Source organism: Cebus imitator, unplaced genomic scaffold (assembly GCF_001604975.1).
Source record: "Cebus imitator isolate Cc_AM_T3 unplaced genomic scaffold, Cebus_imitator-1.0 Scaffold81, whole genome shotgun sequence".
NCBI lineage: Eukaryota > Metazoa > Chordata > Mammalia > Primates > Cebidae > Cebus > Cebus imitator.
In genome coordinates this window covers 3477021-3497531 of record NW_016107396.1, presented here as the reverse complement: position 1 = coordinate 3497531, position 20511 = coordinate 3477021, and the positions used below count along the sequence as shown (strand labels likewise).

The following is a 20511-nucleotide window of genomic DNA, read 5'->3' as shown; positions in this document are numbered from 1 at the left end:
TCTGTTCATTTTATACAGCTTATTTTGTGGAATACATTACTTTTTTGAATAGACAAGTGATATTCTCCAAGACTCTCAGCTTAATGATAATAGAACTGAAATAATAATTGAGGTCTCTGATTCTCAGGTAAATATTTCATCATAATCTGGTAAAGACTAGAGGCTGATTTTTAAAAGTTGACAATTGCTAAACTTAAAAATGGTTAAGAGGAGATATAGTATTACAGGATCCAATGTAAGTAGAAAGAATCTTAATTCTGAGATATCATGGTGTAGAAAAACACACATGGAATTAGAAGACCTGGATTCTGGTACTGGTACCTGTTATTTGTGGGACCTTGGTCAAATGATCTAATCTCTCTGGGATTAAATTTATTTAATAGATGAATTAGTTCAATGCCCAAATTGTTCTAAGGCAGCATGGTATTTTCTAAAATAATATAGTTTGGCTATCATACAATATTTGAGGATATCCTAAAAGTTTTGGATGCTTGTCTCTAACGTTTTCCAGATGAAGTGGCTGTGAAATAAATCTCACTCATCAGCTTTAGTTTTAAAATTATGTGCTTTCACATAACCCCTGGAATACAATTATTAGTTGTTTATGTTCATAACTTTACAGAGAAGTGACAGCCAAATAAGAGAAACAAACATAAACCAGTAAATAAAACATGATTCTATAAGTACTACAACAGTAGTGTGTACAGAGAGCAATAAGTCTTCCCTTGCTTGAGTAGAAGAAGGTGCATTGAGAAGATAACTTCTCAGAATACAGAAAAACCAGAACAACTCTTATCTCAAATGTCTCAAAGCCAATATGCAAATTCATCTCCAATAATGCTTTGTGTTAAACTCAGTGCATAACAGAATTTACCTCCATTGTTGAGAGATATTGTTATTAGATATAGAATTCTAGGTTTGCAGTTATTTTGTTTTGGCACATTTTACTGTTTTCTGGTTTCCATTCCTAATGTAGAGAATACAACTATGTAATTACTATCTTTTGGACTGACTTTTCTCTGATTTCTTCAAATATTTTTATCTTTATCTTTGTTCTTCTGTAGTTTTACTATGATGCTCCAGATCTTTACTGTCCACTTCAATAGCCACTAGCCATATGTGGTAATTCAAATTTAAATTTCAGTTAATCCAAATTAAATTAAAATTTAGTTCCTCTGCTGCACTACCCACATTTCAAGTGCTCCATAGCCACATGGGACTAGCAGCCACCACACTGGATTGGGCAGAATGAAACATTGCCATTATTGCACAAAGTTCTGCTGTACAATGCTGCTCTAGATTGTGCCTTTTTATTTTCTGCATATCTGCAGAGTGATGTCTTTCATCAGTATTTCTCTCTAAATATTGCTTCCTCCCCATTCCCTCTGCTCTATGATTCTAATTTAAAATGACTTGGAACTTTTTACTGTATACACTATGTCTCTTAAACTCTCTTCTTTAGTTTTTGTCTTTTTGTCTTTCTGTATCTTCATCCTAGATATTTACTTCTTGATTATTTCTAGTTCATTAATTCTCTTCTCAGCTATGTAAATATTGCTATTGAAAATATTCATAGGATTCTTAATTTCATTTATTATATTTTTCCATTTCTAAATTTCTCTGGTTCATTTTCAGATAGAAGTTGTTTCTCATTTTACTTTGAAATTTTATATTTGTAGTAAAATTTTTATTTACTAATATGATTTATACTAAAATTTCCAATATTCTATTTTTATTCTCCTTAAGCATAAAGCAAAAATTGTTTTCAATAGTTTTTGTCTGATAACTCTAATATATGGCCTTTGTGGATATATTTTATTTTCTTTCATCAGCTGATTCTTTTTATGCTGTTTTACATTCTTATATGCCTGATTATTTTTGTATAACAGAAGTTGTATTTGAAAGAGAATGTGTAGAAATAATTTGAGAGCTAGTATATTGTCTTCATCCTGTGAGGATTTTCTGATGCTACTGCCAGGCAATGGAAAGCTGGATCATCTTAATTCAATTTCAGGGATTCAAATTTCTGGGCCATTCAGATGATTCAAAGCAGTACTATAACCCAATGACAGCTGCTTTAATTCCAGTGTATGCTCATTACCATGCTGCCCGTCTTTGGAGTCCAAGCCAGTGTGTGTGGGAATCACCAGAGTCCCACCCATACAGTGCTGGAATCCAACTTTTGTCTTCCTAATATAGTAGGGCTGTCAAAAGTGCTGCTCAGTCTCTTAGTCATGTCTCTGGACAGGAAAATGCCCACAGGACAAACGCTGTCACAATGTACCAATCACCTGTCTGGACATCTCTTTTGTCCTTGATGTTGAGAAGGTTTTCTTCACCCTCTGGATTGCTCTCACATGGCTTTAAACAGATGTTTTTGTATATTTATCCAGTTTGTCTCGTTGTTATCATTAAGAGTGTTGACTCTTATTGCATAGTCTACCATAAATAGAAGTGACAGTTGCACATGCATTTATTTTTTTTTATTTGGGGATTAGGTTAATTTACATACATGTATGAAGATTACAGAGAATCCTCACATTCCCTCATCCAGCTACCCCTAGAAATAATGTCTTAAATAGTGACAATACACATGTTAAAACTAAAAAGTTAACATTGGTACATTATTGTTAACTAAACCACAGACCTTATTTAGGTTTCATTCATTTTACCAATTTCATTTTCTCTCTTCTGGGATCCAATTCAGGTACTATGTTGCAGTTAGTCATTGATCTGTGACAGTTTTAAGACATATTTAGAGATATTTTATAGAATATTATTCAATTTGGGTTTGTTTGATGTTTTCTTATGGCTAAACTGGGCTTCTGGGTTTTGGGGACCAATACTACAGAGGAAACAGTTTTCTCATTGCATCGATCATTTTTTATTAATATATGCATATATTTTTTGTTTTCTTTTTATTGATTTATGGGTATTATGCTTCCATTAATAGATTTTAAAAATGCTTTTAATTTTTATGGCAACATAGTAGGTATGTAGATTTTAGATAGATTTTTAATGTGGACAACAGTATCTAAATATTTACTGTAATTTGTAATGTATGTTTTTGACTAACCATTGAATGGTCATTTTATTTCAGACCTTCAAAAGACTCCTTAAATATGTAAGAAATAAGAAAAACTTTTTATTGATTATAGCTCACTACAGCCTCAAATTTCTAGGCTCAAGAAATCTTCCTGTCTAAAAAATTAACCCCCAGCTAATGTTTAAAATTTTTTTGCAGAGGCAGGGTCTTACTATGTTGACCAGGCTGTTCTCAAACTCCTGGCATCAAGTGACCTTTCCACCTTAGCCTTCTAATGTTACAATCTTCTGAGATTACAGGCATGAGCCGCCATGCCTGGCCCAGAGGAGAGTATTTTTAAGGCCCAATCATGTGACAAGACATTGTGAAATAAACATGTCTCGCTAGTTAGACAACAATGTTCATGTTTTAGGCTTAGAACATTAATAGGAAATAGTCTTCTTGTGACTAATGCCCAATCTACCAGTCTAAAGTATATTACATTGCCACTTGTCTAGAGAATTTTTGAAGACGTGCCACAATCATTAGAACATTAGAGCCGAAAGATACCTTAGCTAAATTTCTCATCCATCTAATAAAGGATATTTAAACCCTCAATTTCAGCCCCTGTATCCAAACTTCAATACTGCCCTATGTCTATATGATTACTGGAGATGTCTAGCCTTTCCTTATGGCCTCTTTTACCTTAACCGCATCCTCTCTGATTTTTAATTTGGCTTTGTTTGTTACTCCAGCTACTCCCACCTGTTTCCCTTCATGGTTTGGTTTGGCCCCTTCTCTGCGCTCCACCCCATGTTGATTTCAAGGGCTAACAAATGTTAATCATGTGAATTTGCCAGTCCCCTAGATAAACAGTTCAACTACTACCAAGAAAGAGTTTAACCCTGAAGCCTAGCATCCTGGGCTTGCATGCAAAGGGAGAAGAGAAGCTCACTCCGGGCTATGAGATAATCATAATGTATCAAGTCTCAAGGCCTGGCAAAAAAAGGGATAATGGAGAACATAGGAGAGATAATAATATGACTGGGTATGTCATTATCTAGGCTGCAAAAAGAAGGAGGCTTTGAGCAAAAGCCTTAAAAGAGTTTTATTTTAGAAGGGCAATTTTCTATCATCAGTGCCAAGAGGAGGCTCAGCAGGGACCCTGCTTTGCCCTGCTTTGAGCAAATGATACTGAACTCCCTAATAGGAGTTGCAGGGTATGAAGCAACAGACCGCAGGGGCCTCCATTACTTTGAGGCCAACCACACGGTAGAGGTCTGGTGGGAACAGCTACATAACATGCACGTCCAGCAGTGCCACAGGGAACCAAGCCATCAAGAGCTACCATCACAGCTCAAGTGCTGCCTCTGCCAAAAGCAGTATAGCACAGATGCTGTTAAGAACTGCTCACAAGAACTGCCACTTGGAGGCACCCCTGAGAAGTTGGCTTTACTTGTAAAGCACCTAGGAGCATTTGAAAAATAGCTCCTCCTGAGACCAGAACTTTTATTTAATTCATTAGATTTGTCAGAGGCTCAGGAAGCCCTATGTATATTTTAAACAAGTAATCTTGGTGATTCTTATGTGTGTATTCCCGGCTTATTTTTCAGCTATTTCCAGCCTTGTTGAGCCCTGTAGGAGAAGAGGGTACTGGTTATTTAGGGAAAGAGTATTGGTCATTCTAACTACTTCCAACTGAAGAAAGAGACTAACTTTTTATGTTATGAAACATGATAGGCTTTGGTGGACTGAGTCTCTTGGAAGGTTTGAGTTGAGCCAATAAACTTCAAACTAAAACTAGATTGTTGATGATCGAAGGGGTAGCTGAGAGAAGAATCACAGTAATAATATTGAGGAGGACAGGCTATCTAGATGGCACTGCTTTAGGGATCCTAGAATTAAAATTATAATATTTTTCTGTTATATGAGACTTTTCCCTTTCTGTGACTTGGATTATTGCTTTTAATTTATTTGGATTGTCACTAGACTGCTAACTAAATATTCATGGTTACCATAGTGATTTTTCTTCCATTTCTTTATACGGAGACCTTTAAGATTTACATATGATTTCCTTTCCTTTTTACCGCCACCTTTTCACTCTCCTGGACTGCAGCTCAATGGAACTTAGATTCACTTTGATTTTGCTTTGAAACATGGCAGGCTTGTATAAAAATCCCTGGAGAAGCCATCATTAAATCTTGAAGATACTTTTTTTTTTTGTAAACTGTATGTAGAGCTTTGATATTATTTTGCTTTCCTATGTGACAGAATTTTATATATACAGACAGAATATTTTTCTTCCTCTTTTCATCATCTGACATTATGGTGATCCTTAGAATTGCAAATACTGGAGAACAGAGACACAAACTCAAGACTGTATTAAAAAATGTTTCAGAAATTCTCCTTTGATATACTATTGTTAAGGTTATAACATGATTTCACATGTGAGTTTGTATGGAAATGAGAGAATTGAAATGAAGGCCTAGGCTTTCTCAATTACCCTTGCAATTGTTCCTTTAGGGAGAAGTAGAGGAGTATTACTAATTTGTATTGGTTTTGAATAGAAATTTAGGTAAACAATTATTTGGGGTTTCAGGCGTCCTTTTTCTAAAAATAATTCTTTTTAGATCAACACGTGGCCAGTCAGTACCTGGAGCAACAATATTAAAGTACCTCCCTACAATGAGGTTTATATGGAGTCCTCTAAAATATGAAATGTTTCAACTCTGGTTGGAATGCACAGAGAGGCTGAAATATTTTGGAATGACAAACACATAAAATACATAATACATTTAAGGTAATTTATTGTTATATTTAAAAAATACATCTTTGTAACCAAGACAAAATTAAGAGGATGATATTCCTCCTTTTGTTCTGTTGATCAATTAGTAGACTGCCTTACTCCTCTAAATATATATATATATATATATATATATTATGCCCAGAAAATATCCACAAATCCCTGTTAAATTTATGCAGTATTGTTGAAAAACAAAGATGGCCATGGAAACTGAATGAGAAAGGAATCTTGAGGAGAAAACAGCAATATTTAAGAGACCTGGTTCTCTCGGTGTTGTGGGACAGGATCCACTGAAGTGGAACAGAAGGGTAAGCTTCCGCTAAGCTAGGTAAGGAAGCCCAGCGTTGTGGAAGAAGGTACAAAGACATTGTACGCTGACTTTCGGGGAATTACCTGGATTTGGCTCTCAGGTAGCTCTGCCAAGGATTAGCAGTAGGATTCAGAAAGAAGAGTAAACTACCTAGTATGTGCCGCAGCCAGTTTACATAGTTATAATGACGATCAAATTAGAATCTTATGTCAATATTCTCTTTAACCTCTACAATATCATAGTAAATTCTCAAGGTTCAGTAGCGAACATTGGCGTAAGCCTAACTGTGAAATGACTGAGCTGGCTCATCCTGGAATGTGAGTGGGGAGTATGAGACGGACACAGCCATAACACATGGGGCCATGGCTGGGGAGGGCAGAGGCTACTGAACAAGATCAAAGAATAAGCGAAGCAAAAAACCACAAGCTTGCTGAAGTTTGGAGGACCAGAAGGAATAGGTGAGGGTCTCAGTGCTAATGTGGGGTTCGTCCTGGGCCAAGCAGACAATAACAACAATAAAAACAACAACAATAATAATAAAAGCAACCATGATAATAACAATAACAAATGAGGATGGCTAGCATTTGTTGCACATTTATTATATGGAGGGTGTTAATCTAAGAATTTCACATGTTTAAATTCATGTATGCTAATATTCGTCCTATTTTACAGCTGAGAAACAGGTAGTAAAGAGGGGTCAAATAACTTTCCCAGGGTTTCATAGCCAGTAATTTTTGGACCTGTGATTTGAATTCAGTGTATTCTCAGAGCACCAGAAAGGTACAAGGCTAAAAGTTTCCTTCTGTGTCCAGTGTTTCCTAGAAAATCTGCTCAGCGCGATAGGCTCAGGAGTCTCCGCTCCTAGCAGGTCCTGCTGAAGCTCTATGTGAGATTGCACTGGAATGAGTTTGAGCTGCTGCTTATTTTTTATTTTGGAGTTTGAGTATTTTTGTTTTAGGTTAAAAAAAATTCTTTACCTTTCAGCTTTGATGCATTACTTCATTTTTATATCAAATAGTTTTTTTTTTTTTTTACTTTCATGTTAATTGATTTCTTAACATCTTTATCTTGCTCATTTTTATCTTTTTAATGATTTTAAATTGCTTATTTTAAGAACTTTATCTTGGTATATTTATATTTATTATTTTTTTCTTCTTCAAGCTCTATTCTGACAAATGATGTATTTTTATATTTCTTTTGTGTTTTTAAATATTTTTTATTTTTTTTCCAGAATTTAATGTATTTTAATTGTGTTTTATACTTGTTAGAATTTTTTTTGCTTAATAATTATTAAAATCTGACTTTTTGCGTTACTTTTGATCATTTTACTCTTAGCCTATTTTGCACTTTCGAGGTCTAAATACAACCTTGTTTTTCTAGTGTTTTAGTGTCTTTATTCATTCCTTCTACATGGCAATAAGAAATGTGACCTTAAAGACCTCAATGAACGTAACCGGCATTTAGAGAGGGCCTGTATTCTTTTATACTCCACCCCCTCTGCCCCCACTCCCGTGTCTGTTCAATCCATCTGTAGCCTCCCTTTCAGCTTTTCTTAAAAGATCTTCCTTTTTAAGGGAATGTACATTTTCCCTTCAATACTAAAGCCCAAAAGCTAATAGCAATACAGAAGATCCACTGACCAACAGTTCTTCCCAAGACAATAATAATAACTTATATGCATAATTATTAAAGCAATTTTAAAGGTTTTGTTTTGTTTTTTGCTACCCAAGTTCCTAAGACATGTTAATCCTGTAAAATTGTACTATGTGAAATGGTTGATTCATGACTGAACAAATACCATAAACACATAAAGAAGGTGATATGAGTTTTATTCATAGAAGAATCCTCTAACATATATCTTATCTGGTTTTAATAAGAATCACATTACAAGAGATCCAATAGAAACTGTATAAAAAGGGCTTTAGAAAACGTTTTTAAAATTTAATTTGCATCCAATAAGGCATTACTGTTTGAATTTAACTTCCAGTATACCTGCAGAATGGTCTATTTATTGAGTTTAACTTCTTCCCAGGCATGGTTATGGAACCTGCTAGTATGTATATGTCCCAGGGGCCACACCATATTAAATAGGCTAGTGACAAAATGAGTAGGACAAGATTTCTCATCAGGAACATTTTAAATACAGAATCTGTTGGTTCTATGTTGAGGGTGGAGGCTGGGAAAAATAGAGAGATATTAGTCAATGCATTACTTTTATAAGTGAGCAACAGAACCCATGTTGTGTGGTCAAAATGTACTGCAGAACTTCTCAGGCATTGTATACGTTTCAGTTTTTGACCACAACTTTAATGCTCCACAAGAAAGCCCTCTAGGAATCTTTTTCTTGCCCACTTCTATAGGAGAAAACAAAATGCTTTGTTAGACATAGTTGAGACCAATTATAGTAATGTAACTACTTTTTGAAATAAAATTCCAAAATGTCTTAATACATAAATCTTTCTATGAAGTCTTTAAAATTGGCTGCTAAAACCAGTAAGATTATATTTTTGAAACATAATTAACCATTTTGTGTACATAAGTGAGATTGTAGAAATGAGGGTTTTGAATGACTTAAAAGAGATATATTTCTCCAAACTAGAGGTAATTATATCCCCATTACTTTGACAGAGATACAATAATTCTTCATCTTATAGTTAAATTTATTAAAATATTAAGTAAACCAACAGGTAAATACATTTTTGGTCAAACAAAACTTTAAAATTATGTTTTTCTTTCATTTGGCTCAAGCTAATTCTTTCTGTTATTTTTATCATTAATTGACCACTCAGTTAAAATTCTATCTGAATTGACGGCATCTATCCCATTGTCAGAAAAGACAGACCTCTAATACCATTCGATTTATTAAACTGCTAATCTTGTGGACTTTTTTTCAAAACTTGTCAGTTTTTATATGAATAAACTTCAGGTTTCATTTTGTAGGTCTGTTACTTCTTGTATGGTTTCATAGAATTCCCTCTTGGCCATTGTTAGTATTGTACAGATAGGCACACAGGTATTTAAATATGGTGGCACTTTATTGCAAAAAAAAGTTCTACTTATATTCACTGCAATTTATTATAAAAAATGTTCTCTGAACTGAAAATTATAAACTGTTGTCAATAATTCAGGCCCCAATTTTAAAGTGTATTGAGATGACCAAACTGTGAAGCAGGAGCAATATTTGTTCTCTACATAAAGAAAAGAACATTAAATGAACTTGATATTGTAAGATGAATTTGAGGTTGTCAAAACTCATGTTGTGGCATTTATAATCAGGCCTAAAATCCCAAACAAACATGCCATGATGGAATGGCAGACCATGCTAGATTTGCTGGGTATTGTCAGCTTTATTTTATGTTACCTAAGTAGAGCTTAAGCCTTTCAGTTAAAATCTGACTCCCTACCAAAAGGAAGAGGATTAGTGGATTAACTATTGTTTGTGTTATCAATAATATTGGCAATAACCATTTGTCTGTGGTGCTGTGTCAGTTATAAGGCACTCTGCCATACATTCTTCCATCTGATTCTCACCAAAGCCTTGGAGATACTGGAAGCCAAATTGTTATTATTCTCATTTTACAGATGAAGGTTAAGGAACTGATTTGAGGTCACATTGTGGTAAATGTTCAACACTAATCTCTGGTCCAGTCCAGATCTTCTGATGGCAAACCTTATACTCATTCCACTTCATAAATGGAATACTTAGGTCCAATCAGCCATTTTCTAAATGTGTATTTACTGTTGGTCACAAGAGTTTGTGTGTCACTGTGTGGATAATTAAATGCCATCTCTACTGGGAAAACCCAAAGGTGTGTCAGTTAATCAGATTTACACAGGAAAGATAATGTACTATTATCTTTATTGCAACTGGAAAATACGACAAATGATATTGAATCTATTAAAATAAGCTTCTGATCCTTAGGGAATCTATTTCAACACTAGAGCTATCATCAAAAATCCTTGAGACAAGTAACCCAGGAGCGAAATGGTTATGATTACACTTTACAAACAAACTTAAAAAGATATCAGGAGCTGCTTTACTAGGTCCCTGCTATTAAGTGAAAACTAGAGAAAAATATATAGCAAAGTATTCTAGCCTGAGGATATGTACTATTGTGCACCATAGCAGACTGACTACAGCCAAATATTTTCGTTGGAAAAACGTCAATTAATAATGTTGCTCAATTCTGCTACCTGGGAAGTACATAAGACATGTAATTTGAATTCTAATCATGGATAACAAAAACCCTGTGATACTTATTCTACAAAGGAAAATGGCAGTCCTGGCAAGACTATAAGTTAGAAAATTATATTTCCTTTGTGTAAATTTGTTCTTTAGCTTCATTCAGTAATCAGAATTATTTATTTCCTTATTCAAATTATAAGTGCCTTTTGAAACCAGGCCTACTATTATTATGTTGAGCCATGGGAAATCGCCAATATTTGACTATTTTAGTCAATAAAAATGCAATTTCATATGGTTTAAACTAATATATGCCAAAGCATGAATAGAAATACTTGCAGAAATACTGTCCTAAGTATAATCTCAGATGTACACAGTATTTTAGCAAAAGCATCAATGGGAAATCAAGCAAGTCCTTTCACTGAAAGAATGATTTATAAGTACAGTAATTTATTTTGTGAAGGCCTTTTCTTTACCAAATTAGTAATGTGGTGAATATTAAATTAAACATGAGTCATGCTGCATTTCTTTTTAAATTTTGTGGGGAAGGGGGAAATAGTAAATAATATTTTTATACTCCTAATCAGGCATTACATTAGTTGTTATAAGGAACTACATGAAAGTTGGTGGTATATAGGTTACCAGTAGTAAGTTTGGGAACTGTGTTGTTTTGGCTTACAGAATATAAAGCATGTATGTATATACCTGTGTTTCCACACAGACACACTCTATTACCCTTATATGCATAGCATAATCACATGTGTAGCTGTCCATTGTCTCAGGAGAGACAGTGGACACTTTTAGGGACATTTTCCATATTTTAAAACCTGACATCCACATGCAGCACTTATCCATTAATATTTTCAGGATAAACTATCTTTATTGCAAGAATGTTGGTAAAAATTCTTAGATTGTGTCAAGGGAAAAAATCCCCTATTGCTTTTTGAAGGAAAAATTATAAGAATAATTTATTTTTGCTTTATTTTTTATCTCCACATTAGTTTGTTATTTTAGTGGAATAAAGACATTTTTCTCTCCCATTATTTCAATTCATTATGTTGCATCCATTTATGTTATAGAAAGATAAACTTTTGTGTTGAATTAGCTGAAGAAGACCAGCTCACACATTAATCAGTACTAAGCAAATACATTACAAAAAACATAGGACAACAAAAATGAGCTGGAATACAGTTTCAGTTTAACCACCAAATGATTTGATATCATGAATAAGTTTCTTGGATATATATAGCGATTGAGTAGACCTCAATGTTTAGATATTTTTTTCAATGAATAAATATCGAGCACTGCCTTTATGACAAACACTGTCTTAGGTGCAGGGAATAATGGAAATTATGCTTTGGGAGGATTAGATAAGAGATGAAATAAGTCAGAGAAAAGATGTCTAGCACAGAAACGTCTTGGTTACAAGCTTACAGAGAGAGAGAGAGAAATGGTAGTGGCCTGTCTAGGGAACTGAATGGTTGCCACATAGAAAATGTGGAAGGGAGTGATGGGAGACAGGCCACGTTCCTAGCAATTGCCTTGAGTCACCATGACTATTTCACCTATTGAATAACTGAGTAAATTGAGTAGAGAGGCTGCTTGTATAAAACTGTAAAACAGTGTCATTATGAGAAAATTACATTTTAAACTTACACTTAGGGAAAACAAAAACAAATACAAAACACCTGCCTTGCAGAAACATGTCATAGAAACAGATTTTAGACAGAACTATTTCCCTTTATAACAATTATGACTAAGTAAATGTTAAAATAAAAAGAAAGATGTTCAGCAGCATAAGGAATAGAAACATTTGGAGTTTTAGTTTACTGTTTATATAATACATCCTGTTTTATAATTGTTTTCCAACAATGTTTGTATAATGTGGGGGGGGGTCACTCTTTAGCTGGAGAGTCTCTGTCGCTAGAGTTGCAGTGTGTTCACCCCTCATTTTCTCCAGTGTTTTTGTAAATGTTTCCATTGACAATCTTTTAATAATTCCCAAAACAATTGGGAGTAATGTCTGAATTAAGTTCTTGTCGTAAATAAATCCAGTTGGCAGAATATGGATGTTTCGATGATGTTCCATGCTAATAAAAGCACACACATTTTTCTTGAGAGTAGAGCTAGCCAAAAGCGTCTGAGAACTGATGGAATCCTAAGGCAGACAGAAAAGCCAAAAGCCAAGTAACTAGTTTTGTCTTCAGCACTAACATTTCGTTATCTGGGTGCCATGACATAGCCCCTACTATTTGATTCCATTAAGCAACAAGGACCATTTAAATATAGGCAAAACAACTACAAAACAAACAAACAAAAACTGCATGACCACAAAAAGAGCCTGTAACATAGACAGAGGACTACAAACAATGTTCTTAGTAAGATAATCATTAAGACAGTAGCAAAATGAGGAGGAGTAGTGTCCTGGGCAACATAAAGTGTGTACACCCTTCTACCTGTACAAACACTCTACTGAAATTTGCCAAGGCTCACCAGTGTCTTTGAGGCACCCTAGAGAGGGGAGTCCAGGAATAACCGTCATCCTTAGCCCTTCCCTGGTCATGGCCCTACATTAGGACTCAGAGGAGAGATAGTTCAGAAAATTTCATCCCTATCACTGGAAAATAGCACAGTTGGTGCCTAACTTCCTTTAGTTGAAAATAACACAGGTAATGTTTTAGCCAAATGAGATTTTGATTTAAAGAAAAACAAACGAACAAAGGCAGACTGTGAAAAGGAGCTGATGTCAGTGCTTCCAAGGATACTAAAATTTGTTTTAAGATAATAAAGAAATAGAATCTTCAGGCCCTTTAGACTTTGGACTCCAAAATTGGATGCTGATCAAATAGGATATTTATATATTAAAAAGTTCCAAGAGAACTTGTACAGCATAAGATAGATACAAATCAAGGTGGAACAGATAGAAAATAATTAGGTCAAGAGTAATCAGCAAAATATATGCAGAACCAAACAATGCATTGATATTCTGATCTGGAAAGAGAATTTGGGGTTATTTTGAAAAATAATGTCACTACAACTCCGTCCAGAACTCACAGCTGCAGAAACAAGAGTAAACAAGTCATCCTATTAGAAGACTGCAAGGTTAAAGAACAACAAAAGATTCAAAACTAAATGACATTCTTGTTAGTTCCCATTGAAACGATTATAACTCATACCATTCCCTAAAGGAAAACTACCAAAAGGATGTTTCTTGAGATAGGAATACAAATAAACGGGTGCTTGTTTGTTTGTTTTGTTTTAAACCCAGCAATAAGAATGAATGTTTTCTATATTTGGTTTTTTAAAAAACTCTATATTTTATATGCAGACATTTCACATAAAACCTTTTCCCAATGTCTTTTCTTGCATGATTAGGCAGTTGAAATATACTACTGCTTACCAGGCATTGCTAAAAGCTTTTGAGTTCCATGAGGGAGGGGGCCATGATTTATTCCTTTTACGTTTCCCCGCACCTCAGGTTACATCACATAAGCATAAATCTATGGTCTTCTACGCAGTCAGCCAAATCAGATAAATCATGCCTGGAAGTTGAAAGTGGGAACTGACTTGTTTAGTTTGACTATTCTGATTAGTGAACTAACTAGCTTAGAATTCTGTCAGATTTGCATATGTCTTTCATTTATGTACTAGAGCTACACCTAAATCCCAGAAAAATCTATAACTAAATGATAACATATTATTCTAGATTAAAATTTTAAAATCCACATGAGTATTAATAACACAAATTATTTGTATGACAATGACTTCTATGTTTTTCATTTCACCCTCAGAGACCTATACTTCCTCTATCCAAAAACAACACAGAAGCAAAATGTTATAAAAGCACCAGAATGTTGCCCAGAAAACTGTGCATTAATTACTCAAGCCAGGAAACTCCCAATTTTGCAACTCTATTTTATCATTTAAGAGAGATCTTTCCACATGTGTGTACTAAAAAAGAATAGAGAAATAACCAGTCTTCTGTAACTTAGCAAAAATACAAATTCGTGTCTCCACTTTGATTTCTCTTTTTGAAATCAATTTTCGGCTTGGCTTTCTTTTGCCTCTGGTATTCTGATCATTTTGTAGCATCTGGATAATTTTACATTAACATCTGGAGTTGAGGGTCTTTTTATTTGTCTGATGCATATAGAATACGTCTGTAAGAAAAGTATTTTCCCAGCTGCTGTTTATCCGTTTCAAAGAGACATGGTTAAGTGAGTGTAACAGCCTTCTTAGGAAATTCAATTCCTAAATTCCTTAGGAAACACAAACCATGTTTAATCTGAAGTCCTGCCAGTCTATTTTCTTTCCTACCAGCTTTTCCCATGGCAGAAATGGTTAAGATCTGTACAGGAGGAGCACTTTAGTCTGGTAACAGGTGGTGGTGTTGAGCGAGGGACTTTGAAATCAGGCCTGGTTTGGAATCTTGGTCTGGCAGTCAGTAGCTGTGTAATCTTGGGTAACTCTTTGAAGTTTAGTTTCCATATCTAAGAATGAGGAAGTATAAATACGTATTGGCCCACGTTGGCTGTGTTAAATGAGATAATTTACATAACACATCTGGCTAAGGTGCAGATGTAATAAATGGCAGCTGTTATTATTTATGTCAGCATGTTGCAGAAAGCAACTTATCATTTCTTCTTTTCTTGACATCCTAGGGCTTTTATGCATGCAATTAGCAATTTGGGATTTGCACAAGGTTTTTCCAGAATACAAGGTTTTTAAGAGCTATGACTGAATCTTATTATTTAGAAACTTGCTCTTTGAGTGGTGGAGAAGGAAGAAACTAAGTTGACTAATTACATTATAAAAGCAAGTAGAGAATCATTCCTTTCTGAGCTTCTGTAGCACAGGCTATGAGGTATCCTCGTAAAGTCTATTCAATTTTAAGCAAAGTTTCAGAATTCACCATAATAAAGTCTATAAGTCCAAGCTATTAAACTGGCGGGGATAAAAGACCTACATTCATTAAATTAAATGCAGTGTTGTTAGAATGTTGTTCAAAATGTTTTTAGAACTCTTCTTGGCATTGATTGATTTTATAATGATGACTTCACGTCTTGACTCTCAATGACTTTTGTTTATCTCCACCCACCAAAATTATTCACCTTCAAAGATGAAATTTGGTAATACTGAGAACATTCAAAGGAATGTCCTGAAGTTCTGATCACAGTTCTGAATAGTTCCAAAATCTTCTAAATATTTTTGGAATATGTATACAACCAAGATTATTTGTGTGAAAGGTTTTTCATTCACTTAATTGTGTTATTTTTAATATAAATGTTTAAAAAAGATTCATGTTATATTCACAGAGTAAAAGGCAGTTTTTAAAGGAAATGAATTAACAGAGTTTCAGAGAAATAATTTTAATAACATACATTTCATACTTTTATTTATTCTGAAAACAGTACTTTTCCTCAATATGTTATTTCCTTACAACCACTTTAAAGAAATTAAGGACTTGCATGTTGTCTAGTTCTTTATTATTTTCCTTATGCATAGCAAAGTTAGTGCTCAATAATGCTAGATGAGCAATTGAATAACAAGGTGACAAAAAAATGAATTTATTACCACTGCATGTTAACGAAGTGTACTTTTTTATACTTGTTTTTGAGAAAAGCGTCAAGGTGGCATACATGATAAAACACAACTTTAAAATGACAACAAAAAATTAAAATTTCGCTGGACAAAAAAAAATGGAAGAAAAATATACACTGGCTGCTCATCTGGGATGAGTTAGTTATTGCAGTTGAGCTCTTAATTTAATGCAGAATTTTCAGACAACTAGGGCTAAAAAAGAAAATGTTAAATTATCTAGTGTGTGACAAAGAAGAAAGCTTTTAAATTTTCAAGACGGACATTTTATTGGCAATGAATTCTCAGAGCAAATTTAATGCAGTCCTTATGTAAGGACTTCAGAGAGAAAAAAGTATAAGGACTTCAAGCATCACTAGTGCAAAGGACAATATTACTTGCTTATTACTACCACATAAGAAAGCTAAGGATATTCTCTTAAATTTTTTATTCAGCGGCGAATCACGTGTCTCTGAGGAACTAAGATAATATGATTTATTTCTGTACTTTTGGGATAGCCTAACTTAATCCATGAAGGAGTACAGGGGATGGGTGCTCCCTCTCAAATGTCAAATGTGCAGGCACATTCTCAGGGTTTAATTAGTTGACAGGAATGTAAGCATCAGTATTTGTTGCTGAGTAGTTTTCTGTGTGATTAAGGTACAGAATGTACTCCTACAAAAACGGAGAGCCAGCCCACTGCCACAGAAAAGAGTTTTTTCAGATGGCCTATGGTTAGAACCAATATATTTTTCCAGCATACACTTTGAATGATAATAGCTCACATTCACTGATCACTCGCCATGAGCCAAGAACCATTCTAAATGCTTTGCATCTTCTATCTCATTAAACCGTTATAGTAACCTCATGCAATGTACATTATTATTGTTCTCATTTTGCAAATAAGAAAACTGATGGGCAATATTACCTTATCCACATTTATACAGCTAGTGAATGGCAGAGTCAGAATTTGAACCCAGGCTGATGGTACAGTCTGCATGTTTAGCCACAATCAGGAACCTAAACCCAAATTCCCTGTGTTTGCATAAGCATGTGGATACTACAGGATAGATAGTTTAGACTCATATTACATAGGAGGAATAGTGACATGAATCATCAAAGACGAGCATAAAATAAACTTTGCCTGCCTTACCCATGAAAGAACATCAATGTGACTCACTGACAAATATCTGATAATGAAAAGACATGCATTGTGATTAGTAGGATAAAATGAAGAAAATAAAAATGTACACTGAAATAGCTGAATGAATGAATGAACAACCGATTTCATAGCATTGTGTTGGAGAAGAATGCTCATCTTACAGAGATGATTGTGTATCATAAAAGCTGCACTGAATTTGAAGTCAAAAATAAAAACTGTACTTAATTTCCAATTCTATCACTTGTAGTCTCTGTAACCTCCTAGTCTCTTTCACTGGGATCTTAGATATGCCTTCTTAGAAGCTAGATTTTCTTACCTGTAAGTTGGTTTCTGATTCTTTCTTCCTCTACCTTCTTGCTTTGTTGTGTTATCAGAATAAAGTATTGTGTGTCCATATCCTTGGAGATTTTAAAGCTATCTGAAAATGTACTGTATTTAAACATACTGAACATAGTTAAAAGACACGCATCCGATTAATGTAAAAACTATACCAATTTATTGTAGTCCAGTTGAAAAGTAGCTTACCTAAAGGTCTATTTTGTTACATTTAAAGTTGGAAATTCACCTCATTATAAATCTCTTCCCAACTACTGTGATCCTTTCTTTAATGAAACTTTAATAAACTGGAATGTATGCCAAGAGTATATAGTCAGAATCTCTCTAAGAATCAAAGACTGATGAGAAGCCTCTGAAAGCTGTGAAAAGTTTGTTATTGTTTTTAACTGCTTCCCTAAAGAATGAGGGAAGTGAAGCCGGAACCCTAGAGGTGTTGACGGGCTGTTGCTCCTTATCCATGATGTGTAAGAGTGAGGAGCTAAGTCTGAATGTTTTTTAAGGGGGAAAATAGCACACTGAAAGTTTTGCTGTAATTTTTTTTTTGAGAAGGAGTTTCACTCTGTAGCCCATGCTAGAGTACAATGATGCAGTCTTGGCTCACTGCAAACTCACCCTCCCAGATTCAGGTGATTCTCCTGCCTCAGCCTCTTGAGTAGCTGGGATTGCAGGTGCCCACTACCACACCTGGTTAATTTTGTACTTTTAGTAGAGATGAGGTTTCACCATGTTGGTCAGGCTGGTCTCAAACTCCTGACCTCATGCTCCGCTCGCCTCAGCCTTCCAAAGTGCTGGGATTACAGGCGTGAGTTACCGCACCTGGCCTGTTATAATATTTAAAAATGCCAATTAAAAAATAAATAGTACAAAATTGTATAAAGCAATTATATGAGAATTGTTCTGTGATCAGCAGTCCAAAGATAGAAAGTTTCCTCTTCTCCCCATGTTCTTTTCACTGCTAACAATGATTAACATTTGGTATATATCCTCCTAGATTTCATGTTCCATGCATAAATGAAGACATGCGAATAAAATGTGTTCTTATTATATTATATAGTTCTTGTTTTAACACAAGTGGAATTATCCTCTATGTGGTGTTTACGATTTGCTTTTGCATTTATGAGGTTGTGTTTACAATGTTGTACGCTTTTTAAATTTTAGCATTGGTAAACTTACTTTGTTTTTATTTTAACATAGTATTCAATTGAAATGTAAGCATACTGAAGTTTATTTATCATCTCTCCGCTGATGGTCCTTCAGGTTACTTCTAACTTTTCTTGATTGTAGGAAATGTTGTAATGAGTAACTTGTATAAGTACATTTGTTTATAGTCTTCCATTAATACTTAACGTAAATGTATCTGATAAGGGAAATTGTAGGTTAAAGGATATATTATACATTTTATTTTTGATATGCACTGGCACAGAATTGTGTGAAGAACCAATTAACGTCTAAGGAATACAGTTTCCGTTGTTTTAATTATCAAAAAATTATCTCTTACATGGGCTGTAGTTATACCCATGATGTGACCAATTTAAGAAACTTTAAAATATAATTTCTAGTACTAGTAATGTAAGACAGAAAAGTTTTATTTACAACTGGAATTTGTTGGGACCATAGAAGAAACAAATATGTCTAGAACATTTTTAAATTGCCAGAGCAGATTTCAAGATATTCCAACCTGAGTCCCTCAGATATGTATTTCGGTGATTACAAAAATATCAAAAGAAATTATTTGTGTCCAAAAGTCACAATATGTGCAAATCATCAATGCAATAAGATAAGGCTAAAATTGAGTTTCAGGTATTTTGGGATTTCCAGAAAAAAAATTATAAAAATTCATAATGTAATCATTTATAAAGTTATAAAGTTTATCATTGCAAAAAGGAAAGTCAAAATCAAATGAAATAAAACAGATAAGCTTTGTTTCATGGGACAGTGTCAGTCATAAAGACTTACTAGTTAGCTGTTAATTCATTTTGTGCTTACAGGATTTTGTCAGTATCAGACTGAGGAAAAATGTATAATTATTTTATAAATAAACATGTTTTGGGTTTCAGAGTAAAAAAATCAGCTTAAAGAAGGTTTACAATATTTACTAAAGATAATGATTCATATACCACAAAAATCTGAACTTCAGATATTATTTATATGACCTTAAAAGTTATCTTTATCCCTGTCAATGACTTTACTTTTGTCTCTAGTGCTATTTTGTTTGAAGGCTTGTTTATCTGCTATGAAATGATTTTTCTATGACTTTCTGCATGTCTCTTCACACCGGGTTAAGAAATCGTCAAGGAAATCAGTATCCTTGGGTCTACACAACCTTTTGCTATTGTATTTGCTCTGATATGGAACAAAGACAAAGATACAGGAAAACATAGAAGTGGGTATTGTAGAAGAATCCAGATGTATCTAATGGTTTCTTCATGCTCCTTCCTTCTTGCCTTTACTAAAAAAATAGCTTCTGAATTGCAAGGATATTTTTAAGCCATATGAATCAGTATGCCCCTTCAGCTGGACTTTTCAAGGAGACTGTGAATGCTGAAATGATTAACAATATGTGAAGCCAAATTGCACTGAAGCATGGAACCATGTGGTGTGGCAATCGTGGGTGGGAAGACATATTAGCCTAGAGGTCCCTGCTGAGCAAAAGACAAAGACCTCCTTCCCCATTGCCCCACACTGATGGTGGGCTTTGGATGTATTTTCAGAAATAATTATTTGCAGAGAACTTATAAAAACAAATGAATCACCCTCATCACTGTGCTTGTTCTGTTTTGGAATGTTTGTCTACTAGGCTTTCTAAATTGGGAAATTTTGAAATTCAATAGCAAAAATATTTTTAATTTTTTTTTGAAATCCTCTGTGTCTTCTGCAAATACACTTTCAATTTTTATTACAGACTTTCTTGATGCTGTTGTTTACCATAGCATTTTTTTTTATGTTTAGTTTTTTTTATGATAGATTTTATTTTTTTATTTATTTTTATGTTTTTTTTCCCCATTTATTTTATTGCATTTTAGGTTTTGGGGTACATGTGAAGAACATGCAAAATTGTTGCATAGGAACACACGTGGCAGTGTGATTTGCTGCCTTCCTCCCCATCACCTACATC

General features: G+C 34.2%; 1 protein-coding gene and 1 long non-coding RNA gene across 2 annotated transcripts in view; one reads left to right on the top strand and one right to left on the bottom strand.

The window, feature by feature from the left end:
* Window positions 1-20511, top strand: part of LAMA2 (laminin subunit alpha 2) — a 621613-nt gene that overhangs the window by 208934 nt on the left and 392168 nt on the right. The gene's annotated exons all lie outside the window — the stretch shown is intronic.
* LOC119471995 lies at window positions 7951-17095 on the bottom strand. The gene is made up of 2 exons (XR_005201094.1): window positions 17052-17095; window positions 7951-8492 (listed from the first exon to the last, which is right to left on the bottom strand). It is a non-coding gene; the product is annotated as an uncharacterized LOC119471995 (long non-coding RNA).